Source organism: Podarcis erhardii (assembly GCF_964252035.2).
Source record: "Podarcis erhardii genome assembly, chromosome: 13".
Classification (NCBI taxonomy): Eukaryota; Metazoa; Chordata; class Lepidosauria; order Squamata; family Lacertidae; genus Podarcis; species Podarcis erhardii.
Window position 1 is genome coordinate 45,034,784 of NC_138502.1, and position 20,784 is coordinate 45,055,567.

Sequence of the window (20,784 nt, forward strand, 5' to 3'; positions counted from 1 at the left end):
GGAATTCACTCAAAAATACTGCCAAACGCTTGCAAATGCTCCCCTGAAAGGTTTGGCAGTCGAAACAGAAGGCTTTTTATCACAGGACAATAAATCAGCCCTCAACAACTTAACCGGCGGAAAAAGATTTTTTTGAAAAAATCCCTAAGCCCGGGTCACATTTTCAGCAAAAATCTGACTTTTGGGAATTCAGTCAAATATCGTGCCGAATGGTTGCAAATGCTCCCCTGAAAGGTTTGGCAGTCGAAACAGAAGGCTTTTTATCACAGGACAAGAAATCAGCCCTCAACAACTTAACCGGCGGAAAAAAGATTTTTTTGAAAAAATCCCTAAGCCCTGGGGTCAGAATTTCAGCAAAAATCTGACTTTTGGGAATTCAGTCAAATATGGTACCGAACGGTTGCAAATGCTCCCCTTAAAGATTTGGCAGTCGAAACAGAAGGCTTTTTATCACAGGACAAGAAATCAGCCCTCAATAACTTAACCGGTGGAAAAAGATTTTTTTGAAAAAATCCCTAAGCCCTGGGGTCACAATTTCAGCAAAAATCTGACTTTTGCCAATTCACTCAAAAATGCTTCCAATCGCTTGCAAATGCTCCCCTGAAAGGTTTGGCAGTCGAAACAGAAGGCTTTTTAGCACAGGACAAGAAATCAGCCCTCAATAACTTAACGGGTGAAAATTTCATGAATTCAGTCAAATATGGTGCCGAACGGTTGCAAATGCTCCCCTGAAAGTTTTGGCAGTCGAAACAGAAGGCTTTTTATCACAGGACAATAAATCAGCCCTCAATAACTTAACCGGTGGAAATTTCATGAATTCAGTCAAATATGGTGCTGAAAGGTTGCAAATGCTCCCCTGAAAGTTTTGGCAGTCGAAACAGAAGGCTTTTTATCACAGGACAAGAAATCAGCCCTCAATAACTTAACCGGTGGAAATTTCATGAATTCAGTCAAATATGGTGCTGAAAGGTTGCAAGTGCGCCCCTGAAAGTTTTGGCAGTCGAAACAGAAGGCTTTTTATCACAGGACAAGAAATCAGCCCTCAACAACTTAACCGGCGGAAAATTTTTTTTTTGAAAAAATCCCTAAGCCCCGGGGTCACAATTTCAGCAAAAATCTGACTTTTGCCAATTCACTCAAAAATGCTTCCAATCGCTTGCAAATTCTCCCCTGAAAGGTTTGGCAGTCGAAACAGAAGGCTTTTTATCACAGGACAAGAAGTCAGCCCTCAACAACTTAACCATCGGAAAAAGATTTTTTTGAAAAAAACCCTAAGCCCCGGAGTCACACTTTCAGCAAAAATCTGACTTTCGGGAATTCACTCAAAAATGCTGCCAAACGCTTGCAAATGCTCCCCTGAAAGTTTTGGCAGTCGAAACAGAAGGCTTTTTATCACAGGACAAGAAATCAGCCCTCAACAACTTAACCGAAGGAAAAAGATTTTTTTGAAAAAATCCCTAAGCCCCGGGGTCACAATTTCAGCAAAAAACTGACTTTTGGGAATTCAGTCAAATATGGTACCGAACGGTTGCAAATGCTCCCCTTAAAGATTTGGCAGTCGAAACAGAAGGCTTTTTATCACAGGACAAGAAATCAGCCCTCAATAACTTAACCGGTGGAAAAAGATTTTTTTGAAAAAATCCCTAAGCCCTGGGGTCACAATTTCAGCAAAAATCTGACTTTTGCCAATTCACTCAAAAATGCTTCCAATCGCTTGCAAATGCTCCCCTGAAAGGTTTGGCAGTCGAAACAGAAGGCTTTTTAGCACAGGACAAGAAATCAGCCCTCAATAACTTAACGGGTGAAAATTTCATGAATTCAGTCAAATATGGTGCCGAACGGTTGCAAATGCTCCCCTGAAAGTTTTGGCAGTCGAAACAGAAGGCTTTTTATCACAGGACAATAAATCAGCCCTCAATAACTTAACCGGTGGAAATTTCATGAATTCAGTCAAATATGGTGCTGAAAGGTTGCAAATGCTCCCCTGAAAGTTTTGGCAGTCGAAACAGAAGGCTTTTTATCACAGGACAAGAAATCAGCCCTCAACAACTTAACCGGCGGAAAAATATTTTTTTGAAAAAATCCCTAAGCCCTGGGGTCAGAATTTCAGCAAAAATCTGACTTTCGGGAATTCAGTCAAATATGGTGCCGAACGGTTGCAAATGCTCCCCTGAAATATTTGGCAGTCGAAACAGAAGGCTTTTTATCACAGGACAAGAAATCAGCCCTCAATAACTTAACCGGTGGAAAAAGATTTTTTTGAAAAAATCCCTAAGCTCCGGGGTCACAATTTCAGCAAAAATCTGACTTTTGCCAATTCACTCAAAAATGCTTCCAATCGCTTGCAAATGCGCCCCTGAAAGGTTTGGCAGTCGAAACAGAAGGCTTTTTATCACAGGACAAGAAATCAGCCCTCAACAACTTAACCGAAGGAAAAAGATTTTTTTGAAAAAATCCCTAAGCCCCGGGGTCACAATTTCAGCAAAAATCTGACTTTTGCCAATTCACTCAAAAATGCTTCCAATCGCTTGCAAATTCTCCCCTGAAAGGTTTGGCAGTCGAAACAGAAGGCTTTTTATCACAGGACAAGAAATCAGCCCTCAACAACTTAACCGGCGGAAAAAGATTTTTTTGAAAAAATCCCTAAGCCCCGGGGTCACAATTTCAGCAAAAAACTGACTTTTGGGAATTCAGTCAAATATGGTGCCGAACGGTTGCAAATGCTCCCCTGAAAGTTTTGGCAGTCGAAACAGAAGGCTTTTTATCACAGGACAAGAAATCAGCCCTCAACTACTTAACCGGCGGAAAAAGATTTTTTTGAAAAAATCCCTAACCCCCGGGGTCACAATTTCAGCAAAAATCTGACTTTCAGGAATTTAGTCAAATATGGTGCCGAACGGTTGCAAATGCTACCCTGAAAGTTTTGGCAGTCAAAACAGAAGGCTTTTTATCACAGGACAAGAAATCAGCCCTCAATAACTTAACCGGTGGAAATTTCATGAATTCAGTCAAATATAGTGCTGAACGGTTGCAAATGCTCCCCTGAAAGTTTTGGCAGTCGAAACAGAAGGCTTTTTATCACAGGACAAGAAATCAGCCCTCAACAACTTAACCGGAGGAAAAAGATTTTTTTGAAAAAATCCCTAAGCCCCGGGGTCACATTTTCAGCAAAAATCTGACTTTGGGGAATTCTGTCAAATATGGTGCCGAATGGTTGCAAATGCTCCCCTGAAAGGTTTGGCAGTCGAAACAGAAGGCTTTTTATCACAGGACAAGAAATCAGCCCTCAACAACTTAACCGGCGGAAAAATATTTTTTTGAAAAAATCCCTAAGCCCTGGGGTCAGAATTTCAGCAAAAATCTGACTTTCGGGAATTCAGTCAAATATGGTGCCGAACGGTTGCAAATGCTCCCCTGAAATATTTGGCAGTCGAAACAGAAGGCTTTTTATCACAGGACAAGAAATCAGCCCTCAATAACTTAACCGGTGGAAAAAGATTTTTTTGAAAAAATCCCTAAGCTCCGGGGTCACAATTTCAGCAAAAATCTGACTTTTGCCAATTCACTCAAAAATGCTTCCAATCGCTTGCAAATGCGCCCCTGAAAGGTTTGGCAGTCGAAACAGAAGGCTTTTTATCACAGGACAAGAAATCAGCCCTCAACAACTTAACCGAAGGAAAAAGATTTTTTTGAAAAAATCCCTAAGCCCCGGGGTCACAATTTCAGCAAAAATCTGACTTTTGCCAATTCACTCAAAAATGCTTCCAATCGCTTGCAAATTCTCCCCTGAAAGGTTTGGCAGTCGAAACAGAAGGCTTTTTATCACAGGACAAGAAATCAGCCCTCAACAACTTAACCGGCGGAAAAAGATTTTTTTGAAAAAATCCCTAAGCCCCGGGGTCACAATTTCAGCAAAAAACTGACTTTTGGGAATTCAGTCAAATATGGTGCCGAACGGTTGCAAATGCTCCCCTGAAAGTTTTGGCAGTCGAAACAGAAGGCTTTTTATCACAGGACAAGAAATCAGCCCTCAACTACTTAACCGGCGGAAAAAGATTTTTTTGAAAAAATCCCTAACCCCCGGGGTCACAATTTCAGCAAAAATCTGACTTTCAGGAATTTAGTCAAATATGGTGCCGAACGGTTGCAAATGCTACCCTGAAAGTTTTGGCAGTCAAAACAGAAGGCTTTTTATCACAGGACAAGAAATCAGCCCTCAATAACTTAACCGGTGGAAATTTCATGAATTCAGTCAAATATAGTGCTGAACGGTTGCAAATGCTCCCCTGAAAGTTTTGGCAGTCGAAACAGAAGGCTTTTTATCACAGGACAAGAAATCAGCCCTCAACAACTTAACCGGAGGAAAAAGATTTTTTTGAAAAAATCCCTAAGCCCCGGGGTCACATTTTCAGCAAAAATCTGACTTTGGGGAATTCTGTCAAATATGGTGCCGAATGGTTGCAAATGCTCCCCTGAAAGGTTTGGCAGTCGAAACAGAAGGCTTTTTATCACAGGACAAGAAATCAGCCCTCAACAACTTAACCGGCGGAAAAATATTTTTTTGAAAAAATCCCTAAGCCCTGGGGTCAGAATTTCAGCAAAAATCTGACTTTCGGGAATTCAGTCAAATATGGTGCCGAACGGTTGCAAATGCTCCCCTGAAATATTTGGCAGTCGAAACAGAAGGCTTTTTATCACAGGACAAGAAATCAGCCCTCAATAACTTAACCGGTGGAAAAAGATTTTTTTGAAAAAATCCCTAAGCCCGGGGTCACAATTTCAGCAAAAATCTGACTTTTGCCAATTCACTCAAAAATGCTTCCAATCGCTTGCAAATGCGCCCCTGAAAGGTTTGGCAGTCGAAACAGAAGGCTTTTTATCACAGGACAAGAAATCAGCCCTCAACAACTTAACCGAAGGAAAAAGATTTTTTTGAAAAAATCCCTAAGCCCCGGGGTCACAATTTCAGCAAAAAACTGACTTTTGGGAATTCAGTCAAATATGGTACCGAACGGTTGCAAATGCTCCCCTTAAAGATTTGGCAGTCGAAACAGAAGGCTTTTTATCACAGGACAAGAAATCAGCCCTCAATAACTTAACCGGTGGAAAAAGATTTTTTTGAAAAAATCCCTAAGCCCTGGGGTCACAATTTCAGCAAAAATCTGACTTTTGCCAATTCACTCAAAAATGCTTCCAATCGCTTGCAAATGCTCCCCTGAAAGGTTTGGCAGTCGAAACAGAAGGCTTTTTAGCACAGGACAAGAAATCAGCCCTCAATAACTTAACGGGTGAAAATTTCATGAATTCAGTCAAATATGGTGCCGAACGGTTGCAAATGCTCCCCTGAAAGTTTTGGCAGTCGAAACAGAAGGCTTTTTATCACAGGACAATAAATCAGCCCTCAATAACTTAACCGGTGGAAATTTCATGAATTCAGTCAAATATGGTGCTGAAAGGTTGCAAATGCTCCCCTGAAAGTTTTGGCAGTCGAAACAGAAGGCTTTTTATCACAGGACAAGAAATCAGCCCTCAATAACTTAACCGGTGGAAATTTCATGAATTCAGTCAAATATGGTGCTGAAAGGTTGCAAGTGCGCCCCTGAAAGTTTTGGCAGTCGAAACAGAAGGCTTTTTATCACAGGACAAGAAATCAGCCCTCAACAACTTAACCGGAGGAAAATTTTTTTTTTGAAAAAATCCCTAAGCCCCGGGGTCACATTTTCAGCAAAAATCTGACTTTGGGGAATTCTGTCAAATATGGTGCCGAATGGTTGCAAATGCTCCCCTGAAAGGTTTGGCAGTCGAAACAGAAGGCTTTTTATCACAGGACAAGAAATCAGCCCTCAACAACTTAACCGGCGGAAAAATATTTTTTTGAAAAAATCCCTAAGCCCTGGGGTCAGAATTTCAGCAAAAATCTGACTTTCGGGAATTCAGTCAAATATGGTGCCGAACGGTTGCAAATGCTCCCCTGAAATATTTGGCAGTCGAAACAGAAGGCTTTTTATCACAGGACAAGAAATCAGCCCTCAATAACTTAACCGGTGGAAAAAGATTTTTTTGAAAAAATCCCTAAGCCCGGGGTCACAATTTCAGCAAAAATCTGAATTTTGCAAATTCACTCAAAAATGCTTCCAATCGCTTGCAAATGCGCCCCTGAAAGGTTTGGCAGTCGAAACAGAAGGCTTTTTAGCACAGGACAAGAAATCAGCCCTCAACAACTTAACCGGAGGAAAAGATTTTTTTGAAATAATCCCTAAGCCCGGGGTCACAATTTCAGCAAAAATCTGACTTTTGGGAATTCAGTCAAATATGGTGCCGAACGGTTGCAAATGCTACCCTGAAAGTTTTGGCAGTCGAAACAGAAGGCTTTTTATCACAGGAGAAGAAATCAGCCCTCAATAACTTAACCGGTGGAAATTTCATGAATTCAGTCAAATATGGTGCCGAATGGTTGCAAATGCTCCCCTGAAAGTTTTGGCAGTCGAAACAGAAGCCTTTTTATCACAGGACAAGAAATCAGCTCTCAACAACTTACCCGGTGGAAAAAGTTTTTTTTATAAAAATCCCTAAGCCCCGGGGTCACAATTTCAGCAAAAATCTGACTTTTGGGAATTCACTCAAAAATGGTGCCAAACGCTTGGAAATGATCCCCTGAAAGGTTTGGCAGTCGAAACAGAAGGCTTTTTATCACAGGAGAAGAAATCAGCCCTCAACAACTTAACAAGCGGAAAAATATTTTTTTGAAAAAATCCCTAAGCCCCGGAGTCACAATTTCAGCAAAAATCTGACTTTCGGGAATTCACTCAAAAATGCTGCCAAACGCTTGCAAATGCTCCCCTGAAAGTTTTGGCAGTCGAAACAGAAGGCTTTTTATCACAGGACAAGAAATCAGCCCTCAACAACTTAACCGGCGGAAAAAGATTTTTTTGAAAAAATCCCTAAGCCCCGGGGTCACAATTTCAGCAAAAAACTGACTTTTGGGAATTCAGTCAAATATGGTGCCGAACGGTTGCAAATGCTCCCCTGAAAGTTTTGGCAGTCGAAACAGAAGGCTTTTTATCACAGGACAAGAAATCAGCCCTCAACTACTTAACCGGCGGAAAAAGATTTTTTTGAAAAAATCCCTAACCCCCGGTGTCACAATTTCAGCAAAAATCTGACTTTTGGGAATTCACTCAAAAATACTGCCAAACGCTTGGAAATGATCCCCTGAAAGGTTTGGCAGTCGAAACAGAAGGCTTTTTATCACAGGACAAGAAATCAGCCCTCAACAACTTAACCGGTGGAAAAAGATTTTTTTGAAAAAATCCCTAAGCCCCGGGGTCACAATTTCAGCAAAAATCTGACTTTCGGGAATTCAGTCAAATATGGTGCCGAACGGTTGCAAATGCTACCCTGAAAGGTTTGGCATTCGAAACAGAAGGCTTTTTATCACAGGACAAGAAATCAGCCCTCAACAACTTAACCGGCAGAAAAAGATTTTTTTGAAAAAATCCCTAAGCCCCGGGGTCACAATTTCAGCAAAAATCTGACTTTTGCCAATTCACTCATAAATGCTGCCAAACGCTTGCAAATGCTCCCCTGAAAGGTTTGGCAGTCGAAACAGAAGGCTTTTTATCACAGGACAAGAAATCAGCCCTCAACAACTTAACCGGAGGAAAAAGATTTTTTTGAAAAAATCCCTAAGCCCCGGGGTCACAATTTCAGCAAAAATCTGACTTTTGCCAATTCACTCAAAAATGCTGCCAAACGGATGCAAATGCTCCCCTGAAAGGTTTGGCAGTCGAAACAGAAGGCTTTTTATCACAGGAGAAGAAATCAGCCCTCAACAACTTAACAAGCGGAAAAATATTTTTTTGAAAAAATCCCTAAGCCCCGGAGTCACAATTTCAGCAAAAATCTGACTTTCGGGAATTCACTCAAAAATGCTGCCAAACGCTTGCAAATGCTCCCCTGAAAGGTTTGGCAGTCGAAACAGAAGGCTTTTTATCACAGGAGAAGAAATCAGCCCTCAACAACTTAACAAGCGGAAAAATATTTTTTTGAAAAAATCCCTAAGCCCCGGAGTCACAATTTCAGCAAAAATCTGACTTTCGGGAATTCACTCAAAAATGCTGCCAAACGCTTGCAAATGCTCCCCTGAAAGTTTTGGCAGTCGAAACAGAAGGCTTTTTATCACAGGACAAGAAATCAGCCCTCAACAACTTAACCGGCGGAAAAAGATTTTTTTGAAAAAATCCCTAAGCCCCGGGGTCACAATTTCAGCAAAAATCTGACTTTTGCCAATTCACTCATAAATGCTGCCAAACGCTTGCAAATGCTCCCCTGAAAGGTTTGGCAGTCGAAACAGAAGGCTTTTTATCACAGGACAAGAAATCAGCCCTCAACAACTTAACCGGCAGAAAAAGATTTTTTTGAAAAAATCCCTAAGCCCCGGGGTCACAATTTCAGCAAAAAACTGACTTTTGCCAATTCACTCATAAATGCTGCCAAACGCTTGCAAATGCTCCCCTGAAAGGTTTGGCAGTCGAAACAGAAGGCTTTTTATCACAGGACAAGAAATCAGCCCTCAACAACTTAACCGGCGGAAAAAGATTTTTTTGAATAAATCCCTAAGCCCCGGGGTCACAATTTCAGCAAAAATCTGACTTTTGCCAATTCACTCAAAAATGCTGCCAAACGGATGCAAATGCTCCCCTGAAAGGTTTGGCAGTCGAAACAGAAGGCTTTTTATCACAGGAGAAGAAATCAGCCCTCAACAACTTAACAAGCGGAAAAATATTTTTTTGAAAAAATCCCTAAGCCCTGGAGTCACAATTTCAGCAAAAATCTGACTTTCGGGAATTCACTCAAAAATGCTGCCAAACGCTTGCAAATGCTCCCCTGAAAGTTTTGGCAGTCGAAACAGAAGGCTTTTTATCACAGGACAAGAAATCAGCCCTCAACAACTTAACCGGCGGAAAAAGATTTTTTTGAAAAAATCCCTAAGCCCCGGGGTCACAATTTCAGCAAAAAACTGACTTTTGGGAATTCAGTCAAATATGGTGCCGAACGGTTGCAAATGCTCCCCTGAAAGTTTTGGCATTCGAAACAGAAGGCTTTTTATCACAGGACAAGAAATCAGCCCTCAGCTACTTAACCGGCGGAAAAAGATTTTTTTGAAAAAATCCCTAACCCCCGGTGTCACAATTTCAGCAAAAATCTGACTTTTGCCAATTCACTCAAAAATGCTGCCAATCGCTTGCAAATGCTCCCCTGAAAGGTTTGGCAGTCGAAACAGAAGGCTTTTTATCACAGGAGAAGAAATCAGCCCTCAACAACTTAACAAGCGGAAAAATATTTTTTTGAAAAAATCCCTAAGCCCCGGAGTCACAATTTCAGCAAAAATCTGACTTTCGGGAATTCACTCAAAAATGCTGCCAAACGCTTGCAAATGCTCCCCTGAAAGTTTTGGCAGTCGAAACAGAAGGCTTTTTATCACAGGACAAGAAATCAGCCCTCAACAACTTAACCGGCGGAAAAAGATTTTTTTGAAAAAATCCCTAAGCCCCGGGGTCACAATTTCAGCAAAAAACTGACTTTTGGGAATTCAGTCAAATATGGTGCCGAACGGTTGCAAATGCTCCCCTGAAAGTTTTGGCAGTCGAAACAGAAGGCTTTTTATCACAGGACAAGAAATCAGCCCTCAACTACTTAACCGGCGGAAAAAGATTTTTTTGAAAAAATCCCTAACCCCCGGGGTCACAATTTCAGCAAAAATCTGACTTTCGGGAATTCAGTCAAATATGGTGCCGAACGGTTGCAAATGCTACCCTGAAAGTTTTGGCAGTCGAAACAGAAGGCTTTTTATCACAGGACAAGAAATCAGCCCTCAATAACTTAACCGGAGGAAAAAGTTTTTTTTATAAAAATCCCTAAGCCCCGGGGTCACAATTTCAGCAAAAATCTGGCTTTTGCCAATTCACTCAAAAATACTGCCAAACGCTTGGAAATGATCCCCTGAAAGGTTTGGCAGTCGAAACAGAAGGCTTTTTATCACAGGACAAGAAATCAGCCCTCAACAACTTAACCGGCAGAAAAAGATTTTTTTGAAAAAATCCCTAAGCCCCGGGGTCACAATTTCAGCAAAAATCTGACTTTTGCCAATTCACTCATAAATGCTGCCAAACGCTTGCAAATGCTCCCCTGAAAGGTTTGGCAGTCGAAACAGAAGGCTTTTTATCACAGGACAAGAAATCAGCCCTCAACAACTTAACCGGCGGAAAAAGATTTTTTTGAATAAATCCCTAAGCCCCGGGGTCACAATTTCAGCAAAAATCTGACTTTTGCCAATTCACTCAAAAATGCTGCCAAACGGATGCAAATGCTCCCCTGAAAGGTTTGGCAGTCGAAACAGAAGGCTTTTTATCACAGGAGAAGAAATCAGCCCTCAACAACTTAACAAGCGGAAAAATATTTTTTTGAAAAAATCCCTAAGCCCCGGAGTCACAATTTCAGCAAAAATCTGACTTTCGGGAATTCACTCAAAAATGCTGCCAAACGCTTGCAAATGCTCCCCTGAAAGTTTTGGCAGTCGAAACAGAAGGCTTTTTATCACAGGACAAGAAATCAGCCCTCAACAACTTAACCGGCGGAAAAAGATTTTTTTGAAAAAATCCCTAAGCCCCGGGGTCACAATTTCAGCAAAAAACTGACTTTTGGGAATTCAGTCAAATATGGTGCCGAACGGTTGCAAATGCTCCCCTGAAAGTTTTGGCAGTCGAAACAGAAGGCTTTTTATCACAGGACAATAAATCAGCCCTCAACTACTTAACCGGTGGAAAAAGATTTTTTTGAAAAAATCCCTAACCCCCGGTGTCACAATTTCAGCAAAAATCTGACTTTTGCCAATTCACTCAAAAATGCTGCCAATCGCTTGCAAATGCTCCCCTGAAAGGTTTGGCAGTCGAAACAGAAGGCTTTTTATCACAGGACAAGAAATCAGCCCTCAACAACTTAACCAGCGGAAAAAGATTTTTTTGAAAAAATCCCAAAGCCCCGGGGTCACAATTTCAGCAAAAATCTGACTTTTCCCAATTCACTCAAAAATGCTGCCAAACGCTTGCAAATGCTCCCCTGAAAGGTTTGGCAGTCGAAACAGAAGGCTTTTTATCACAGGACAAGAAATCAGCCCTCAAAAACTTACCGGGCGGAAAAAGATTTGTTTGAAAAAATCCCTAAGCCCCGGGGTCACAATTTCAGCAAAAATCTGACTTTCGGGAATTCACTCAAAAATGCTGCCAAACGCTTGCAAATGCTCCCCTGAAAGTTTTGGCAGTCGAAACAGAAGGCTTTTTATCACAGGACAAGAAATCAGCCCTCAACAACTTAACCGGCGGAAAAAGATTTTTTTGAAAAAATCCCTAAGCCCCGGGGTCACAATTTCAGCAAAAAACTGACTTTTGGGAATTCAGTCAAATATGGTGCCGAACGGTTGCAAATGCTCCCCTGAAAGTTTTGGCAGTCGAAACAGAAGGCTTTTTATCACAGGACAAGAAATCAGCCCTCAACTACTTAACCGGCGGAAAAAGATTTTTTTGAAAAAATCCCTAACCCCCGGTGTCACAATTTCAGCAAAAATCTGACTTTTGCCAATTCACTCAAAAATGCTGCCAATCGCTTGCAAATGCTCCCCTGAAAGGTTTGGCAGTCGAAACAGAAGGCTTTTTATCACAGGGGAAGAAATCAGCCCTCAACAACTTAACAAGCGGAAAAATATTTTTTTGAAAAAATCCCTAAGCCCCGGAGTCACAATTTCAGCAAAAATCTGACTTTCGGGAATTCACTCAAAAATGCTGCCAAACGCTTGCAAATGCTCCCCTGAAAGTTTTGGCAGTCGAAACAGAAGGCTTTTTATCACAGGACAAGAAATCAGCCCTCAACAACTTAACCGGCAGAAAAAGATTTTTTTGAAAAAATCCCTAAGCCCCGGGGTCACAATTTCAGCAAAAATCTGACTTTTGCCAATTCACTCATAAATGCTGCCAAACGCTTGCAAATGCTCCCCTGAAAGGTTTGGCAGTCGAAACAGAAGGCTTTTTATCACAGGACAAGAAATCAGCCCTCAACAACTTAACCGGCGGAAAAAGATTTTTTTGAAAAAATCCCTAACCCCCGGGGTCACAATTTCAGCAAAAATCTGACTTTCGGGAATTCAGTCAAATATGGTGCCGAACGGTTGCAAATGCTACCCTGAAAGTTTTGGCAGTCGAAACAGAAGGCTTTTTATCACAGGACAAGAAATCAGCCCTCAATAACTTAACCGGTGGAAAAAGTTTTTTTTATAAAAATCCCTAAGCCCCGGGGTCACAATTTCAGCAAAAATCTGGCTTTTGCCAATTCACTCAAAAATACTGCCAAACGCTTGGAAATGATCCCCTGAAAGGTTTGGCAGTCGAAACAGAAGGCTTTTTATCACAGGACAAGAAATCAGCCCTCAACAACTTAACCGGCAGAAAAAGATTTTTTTGAAAAAATCCCTAAGCCCCGGGGTCACAATTTCAGCAAAAATCTGACTTTTGCCAATTCACTCATAAATGCTGCCAAACGCTTGCAAATGCTCCCCTGAAAGGTTTGGCAGTCGAAACAGAAGGCTTTTTATCACAGGACAAGAAATCAGCCCTCAACAACTTAACCGGCGGAAAAAGATTTTTTTGAATAAATCCCTAAGCCCCGGGGTCACAATTTCAGCAAAAATCTGACTTTTGCCAATTCACTCAAAAATGCTGCCAAACGGATGCAAATGCTCCCCTGAAAGGTTTGGCAGTCGAAACAGAAGGCTTTTTATCACAGGAGAAGAAATCAGCCCTCAACAACTTAACAAGCGGAAAAATGTTTTTTTGAAAAAATCCCTAAGCCCCGGAGTCACAATTTCAGCAAAAATCTGACTTTCGGGAATTCACTCAAAAATGCTGCCAAACGCTTGCAAATGCTCCCCTGAAAGTTTTGGCAGTCGAAACAGAAGGCTTTTTATCACAGGACAAGAAATCAGCCCTCAACAACTTAACCGGCGGAAAAAGATTTTTTTGAAAAAATCCCTAAGCCCCGGGGTCACAATTTCAGCAAAAAACTGACTTTTGGGAATTCAGTCAAATATGGTGCCGAACGGTTGCAAATGCTCCCCTGAAAGTTTTGGCAGTCGAAACAGAAGGCTTTTTATCACAGGACAAGAAATCAGCCCTCAACTACTTAACCGGCGGAAAAAGATTTTTTTGAAAAAATCCCTAACCCCCGGTGTCACAATTTCAGCAAAAATCTGACTTTTGCCAATTCACTCAAAAATGCTGCCAATCGCTTGCAAATGCTCCCCTGAAAGGTTTGGCAGTCGAAACAGAAGGCTTTTTATCACAGGAGAAGAAATCAGCCCTCAACAACTTAACAAGCGGAAAAATATTTTTTTGAAAAAATCCCTAAGCCCCGGAGTCACAATTTCAGCAAAAATCTGACTTTCGGGAATTCACTCAAAAATGCTGCCAAACGCTTGCAAATGCTCCCCTGAAAGTTTTGGCAGTCGAAACAGAAGGCTTTTTATCACAGGACAAGAAATCAGCCCTCAACAACTTAACCGGCGGAAAAAGATTTTTTTGAAAAAATCCCTAAGCCCCGGGGTCACAATTTCAGCAAAAATCTGACTTTTGCCAATTCACTCATAAATGCTGCCAAACACTTGCAAATGCTCCCCTGAAAGGTTTGGCAGTCGAAACAGAAGGCTTTTTATCACAGGACAAGAAATCAGCCCTCAACAACTTAACCGGCGGAAAAAGATTTTTTTGAATAAATCCCTAAGCCCCGGGGTCACAATTTCAGCAAAAATCTGACTTTTGCCAATTCACTCAAAAATGCTGCCAAACGGATGCAAATGCTCCCCTGAAAGGTTTGGCAGTCGAAACAGAAGGCTTTTTATCACAGGAGAAGAAATCAGCCCTCAACAACTTAACAAGCGGAAAAATATTTTTTTGAAAAAATCCCTAAGCCCTGGAGTCACAATTTCAGCAAAAATCTGACTTTCGGGAATTCACTCAAAAATGCTGCCAAACGCTTGCAAATGCTCCCCTGAAAGTTTTGGCAGTCGAAACAGAAGGCTTTTTATCACAGGACAAGAAATCAGCCCTCAACAACTTAACCGGCGGAAAAAGATTTTTTTGAAAAAATCCCTAAGCCCCGGGGTCACAATTTCAGCAAAAAACTGACTTTTGGGAATTCAGTCAAATATGGTGCCGAACGGTTGCAAATGCTCCCCTGAAAGTTTTGGCAGTCGAAACAGAAGGCTTTTTATCACAGGACAAGAAATCAGCCCTCAGCTACTTAACCGGCGGAAAAAGATTTTTTTGAAAAAATCCCTAACCCCCGGTGTCACAATTTCAGCAAAAATCTGACTTTTGCCAATTCACTCAAAAATGCTGCCAATCGCTTGCAAATGCTCCCCTGAAAGGTTTGGCAGTCGAAACAGAAGGCTTTTTATCACAGGAGAAGAAATCAGCCCTCAACAACTTAACAAGCGGAAAAATATTTTTTTGAAAAAATCCCTAAGCCCCGGAGTCACAATTTCAGCAAAAATCTGACTTTCGGGAATTCACTCAAAAATGCTGCCAAACGCTTGCAAATGCTCCCCTGAAAGTTTTGGCAGTCGAAACAGAAGGCTTTTTATCACAGGACAAGAAATCAGCCCTCAACAACTTAACCGGCGGAAAAAGATTTTTTTGAAAAAATCCCTAAGCCCCGGGGTCACAATTTCAGCAAAAAACTGACTTTTGGGAATTCAGTCAAATATGGTGCCGAACGGTTGCAAATGCTCCCCTGAAAGTTTTGGCAGTCGAAACAGAAGGCTTTTTATCACAGGACAAGAAATCAGCCCTCAACTACTTAACCGGCGGAAAAAGATTTTTTTGAAAAAATCCCTAACCCCCGGGGTCACAATTTCAGCAAAAATCTGACTTTCGGGAATTCAGTCAAATATGGTGCCGAACGGTTGCAAATGCTACCCTGAAAGTTTTGGCAGTCGAAACAGAAGGCTTTTTATCACAGGACAAGAAATCAGCCCTCAATAACTTAACCGGAGGAAAAAGTTTTTTTTATAAAAATCCCTAAGCCCCGGGGTCACAATTTCAGCAAAAATCTGGCTTTTGCCAATTCACTCAAAAATACTGCCAAACGCTTGGAAATGATCCCCTGAAAGGTTTGGCAGTCGAAACAGAAGGCTTTTTATCACAGGACAAGAAATCAGCCCTCAACAACTTAACCGGCAGAAAAAGATTTTTTTGAAAAAATCCCTAAGCCCCGGGGTCACAATTTCAGCAAAAATCTGACTTTTGCCAATTCACTCATAAATGCTGCCAAACGCTTGCAAATGCTCCCCTGAAAGGTTTGGCAGTCGAAACAGAAGGCTTTTTATCACAGGACAAGAAATCAGCCCTCAACAACTTAACCGGCGGAAAAAGATTTTTTTGAATAAATCCCTAAGCCCCGGGGTCACAATTTCAGCAAAAATCTGACTTTTGCCAATTCACTCAAAAATGCTGCCAAACGGATGCAAATGCTCCCCTGAAAGGTTTGGCAGTCGAAACAGAAGGCTTTTTATCACAGGAGAAGAAATCAGCCCTCAACAACTTAACAAGCGGAAAAATATTTTTTTGAAAAAATCCCTAAGCCCCGGAGTCACAATTTCAGCAAAAATCTGACTTTCGGGAATTCACTCAAAAATGCTGCCAAACGCTTGCAAATGCTCCCCTGAAAGTTTTGGCAGTCGAAACAGAAGGCTTTTTATCACAGGACAAGAAATCAGCCCTCAACAACTTAACCGGCGGAAAAAGATTTTTTTGAAAAAATCCCTAAGCCCCGGGGTCACAATTTCAGCAAAAAACTGACTTTTGGGAATTCAGTCAAATATGGTGCCGAACGGTTGCAAATGCTCCCCTGAAAGTTTTGGCAGTCGAAACAGAAGGCTTTTTATCACAGGACAATAAATCAGCCCTCAACTACTTAACCGGTGGAAAAAGATTTTTTTGAAAAAATCCCTAACCCCCGGTGTCACAATTTCAGCAAAAATCTGACTTTTGCCAATTCACTCAAAAATGCTGCCAATCGCTTGCAAATGCTCCCCTGAAAGGTTTGGCAGTCGAAACAGAAGGCTTTTTATCACAGGACAAGAAATCAGCCCTCAACAACTTAACCAGCGGAAAAAGATTTTTTTGAAAAAATCCCAAAGCCCCGGGGTCACAATTTCAGCAAAAATCTGACTTTTCCCAATTCACTCAAAAATGCTGCCAAACGCTTGCAAATGCTCCCCTGAAAGGTTTGGCAGTCGAAACAGAAGGCTTTTTATCACAGGACAAGAAATCAGCCCTCAAAAACTTACCGGGCGGAAAAAGATTTGTTTGAAAAAATCCCTAAGCCCCGGGGTCACAATTTCAGCAAAAATCTGACTTTCGGGAATTCACTCAAAAATGCTGCCAAACGCTTGCAAATGCTCCCCTGAAAGTTTTGGCAGTCGAAACAGAAGGCTTTTTATCACAGGACAAGAAATCAGCCCTCAACAACTTAACCGGCGGAAAAAGATTTTTTTGAAAAAATCCCTAAGCCCCGGGGTCACAATTTCAGCAAAAAACTGACTTTTGGGAATTCAGTCAAATATGGTGCCGAACGGTTGCAAATGCTCCCCTGAAAGTTTTGGCAGTCGAAACAGAAGGCTTTTTATCACAGGACAAGAAATCAGCCCTCAACTACTTAACCGGCGGAAAAAGATTTTTTTGAAAAAATCCCTAACCCCCGGTGTCACAATTTCAGCAAAAATCTGACTTTTGCCAATTCACTCAAAAATGCTGCCAATCGCTTGCAAATGCTCCCCTGAAAGGTTTGGCAGTCGAAACAGAAGGCTTTTTATCACAGGAGAAGAAATCAGCCCTCAACAACTTAACAAGCGGAAAAATATTTTTTTGAAAAAATCCCTAAGCCCCGGAGTCACAATTTCAGCAAAAATCTGACTTTCGGGAATTCACTCAAAAATGCTGCCAAACGCTTGCAAATGCTACCCTGAAAGTTTTGGCAGTCGAAACAGAAGGCTTTTTATCACAGGACAAGAAATCAGCCCTCAATAACTTAACCGGTGGAAAAAGTTTTTTTTGAAAAAATCCCTAAGCCCCGGGGTCACAATTTCAGCAAAAATCTGGCTTTTGCCAATTCACTCAAAAATACTGCCAAACGCTTGGAAATGATCCCCTGAAAGGTTTGGCAGTCGAAACAGAAGGCTTTTTATCACAGGACAAGAAATCAGCCCTCAACAACTTAACCGTCAGAAAAAGATTTTTTTGAAAAAATCCCTAAGCCCCGGGGTCACAATTTCAGCAAAAATCTGACTTTTGCCAATTCACTCATAAATGCTGCCAAACGCTTGCAAATGCTCCCCTGAAAGGTTTGGCAGTCGAAACAGAAGGCTTTTTATCACAGGACAAGAAATCAGCCCTCAACAACTTAACAAGCGGAAAAATGTTTTTTTGAAAAAATCCCTAAGCCCCGGAGTCACAATTTCAGCAAAAATCTGACTTTCGGGAATTCACTCAAAAATGCTGCCAAACGCTTGCAAATGCTCCCCTGAAAGTTTTGGCAGTCGAAACAGAAGGCTTTTTATCACAGGACAAGAAATCAGCCCTCAACAACTTAACCGGCGGAAAAAGATTTTTTTGAAAAAATCCCTAAGCCCCGGGGTCACAATTTCAGCAAAAAACTGACTTTTGGGAATTCAGTCAAATATGGTGCCGAACGGTTGCAAATGCTCCCCTGAAAGGTTTGGCAGTCGAAACAGAAGGCTTTTTATCACAGGACAAGAAATCAGCCCTCAACTACTTAACCGGTGGAAAAAGATTTTTTTGAAAAAATCCCTAACCCCCGGGGTCACAATTTCAGCAAAAATCTGACTTTTGCCAATTCACTCAAAAATGCTGCCAATCGCTTGCAAATGCTCCCCTGAAAGGTTTGGCAGTCGAAACAGAAGGCTTTTTATCACAGGACAAGAAATCAGCCCTCAACAACTTAACAAGCGGAAAAATGTTTTTTTGAAAAAATCCCTAACCCCCGGGGTCACAATTTCAGCAAAAATCTGACTTTCGGGAATTCAGTCAAATATGGTGCCGAACGGTTGCAAATGCTACCCTGAAAGTTTTGGCAGTCGAAACAGAAGGCTTTTTATCACAGGACAAGAAATCAGCCCTCAATAACTTAACCGGTGGAAAAAGTTTTTTTTATAAAAATCCCTAAGCCCCGGGGTCACAATTTCAGCAAAAATCTGGCTTTTGCCAATTCACTCAAAAATACTGCCAAACGCTTGGAAATGATCCCCTGAAAGGTTTGGCAGTCGAAACAGAAGGCTTTTTATCACAGGACAAGAAATCAGCCCTCAACAACTTAACCGGCAGAAAAAGATTTTTTTGAATAAATCCCTAAGCCCCGGGGTCACAATTTCAGCAAAAATCTGACTTTTGCCAATTCACTCAAAAATGCTGCCAAACGGATGCAAATGCTCCCCTGAAAGGTTTGGCAGTCGAAACAGAAGGCTTTTTATCACAGGAGAAGAAATCAGCCCTCAACAACTTAACAAGCGGAAAAATGTTTTTTTGAAAAAATCCCTAAGCCCCGGAGTCACAATTTCAGCAAAAATCTGACTTTCGGGAATTCACTCAAAAATGCTGCCAAACGCTTGCAAATGCTCCCCTGAAAGGTTTGGCAGTCGAAACAGAAGGCTTTTTATCACAGGACAAGAAATCAGCCCTCGACAACTTAACCGGCGGAAAAAGTTTTTTTTGAAAAAATCTGACTTTTGCCAATTCACTCAAAAATGCTGCCAAACGCTTGCAAATGCCCCCCTGAAAGGCCCCACCACAGAAGCCAGAATGGGTGACCCAAATGGGTGACCCAAATGATTCTTCATGTGTTTTTTGACTGGTTTTTCAAGGAAACAAACAGAAAGCGTGGTAGTTTTTGTTTAACTTCTTCATCAACACAGAGTATGCGCAGCTAATGGCGCATAGGAATAAAGAGTTGTCCACACTACTTTTTCTTAGTTTTATTTTTGAAAACATAACAATGAAACGTTGCAAGCCATCACTCCTCCTCACCAGCAGCTAAGCACGTCAAACTGCAAACGTACGGTACACCTCTGAAACCAACCTGGGTCCTGAGTAGCATTATTGACCACTTTAAGATAAAGAAAAAACCAACAGTTTTGGTCTGTGTGTCTGTCTGAGTGGCAAAGAGAGAAAACGTGTGCACATTTCAGGTCCACAAAGCATGAAACCAAAATTGGCCTTTCTTTGTTCCATGAAACATTGGCTATTTGATTGGGCACTTTAATACCCAGCTGGTCTGAAATTTGCATACACACACGCAGCGATGAAACAATTTTTTTCTAGTGGAAATATTGGTGATTACTTTTCAGAACACAGCAGAAGACACTGTTCTCAGGATATAAAGAGAAAGGGGAGTGCATACCTTGATAAATAAGCGTCATTATTATTATTATTACTACTATTATTATGAAGATACTTCCTCTTAAGCATGACTTGATAGGTTTAGTTTTTTTTAGTTTTTATTAACAATTTCAACATAACAAATTATCAAAACATATCATATTACTTATTTCCCGCCTTCCCCCCCTTCAAACCCTCCCTCGCCCCCCCCCGGGACTTTCCTTCAGCTCCTCTCTCTGATTTCTCAGCACATATTATTCTCTGCATGTTATAAAATTATACTTATCCTTGCCTTATCTATCTTTCATGTTATCAACCAATAAATTTGTGTATGTTTATTCAAAACCTGCCAAGGAGTCCTGCAGCCAAAACCTGCCAAGGAAGCTCCTGCAGCCAACCGGAAGCCATTGAAGCTGCAGCGGAACATTCGGGTTCCAAAGAACATTCGCAAACCGGAACACTCACTTCCGGGTTCGCGGCGCTCGGGAGCCAAAACGTTCGACTTCCGAGGTACAGCTGTACTTGATTTTGTATTTCACTTCCTAGTTTTCAAGTGACTGAAGATTTTGCTGAGTGCTTGGGGTCCATAGGAAGTAAAGCAACTGTTGCGGAGACCAGGGCCGGATTTAGGTTTGATGAGGCCCTAAGCTGCTGAAGGTAACGGGGCCCTTAATATGTCCAGCTGTCCTTTGTCAACAACAAATTGCCGCTGTTTTTTGTGCTGAATATATGCTATATGGTAATTTATGGACCTAATAGGTATCTAAAGCCATTTGCACATGCAGAATGTTGTTGTTGTTTAGTCGTTTAGTCGTGTCCGACTCTTCGTGACCCCATGGACCAGAGCACGCCAGGCATTCCTGTCTTCCACTGCCTCCCGCAGTTTGGTCAGATTCATGTTTGTGGCTTCGAGAACACTGTCCAACCATCACGTCCTCTGTCGTCCCCTTCTCCTTGTGCCCTCCATCTTTCCCAACATCAGGGTCTTTTCCAGGGAGTCTTCTATTCTCATGAGGTGGCCAAAGTATTGGAGCCTCAGTTTCACGATCTGTCCTTCCAGTGAGCACTCAGGGCTGATTTCCTTCAGAATGGAGAGGTTTGATCTTCTTGCAGTCCATGGGACTCTCAAGTCTCCTCCAGCACCATAATTCAAAAGCATCAATTCTTTGGCGATCAGCCTTCTTTATGGTCCAGCTCTCACTTCCATACATCACTACTGGGAAAACCATAGCTTTAACTATACGAACCTTTGTTGGCAAGGTGATGTCTCAGCTTTTTAAGACGC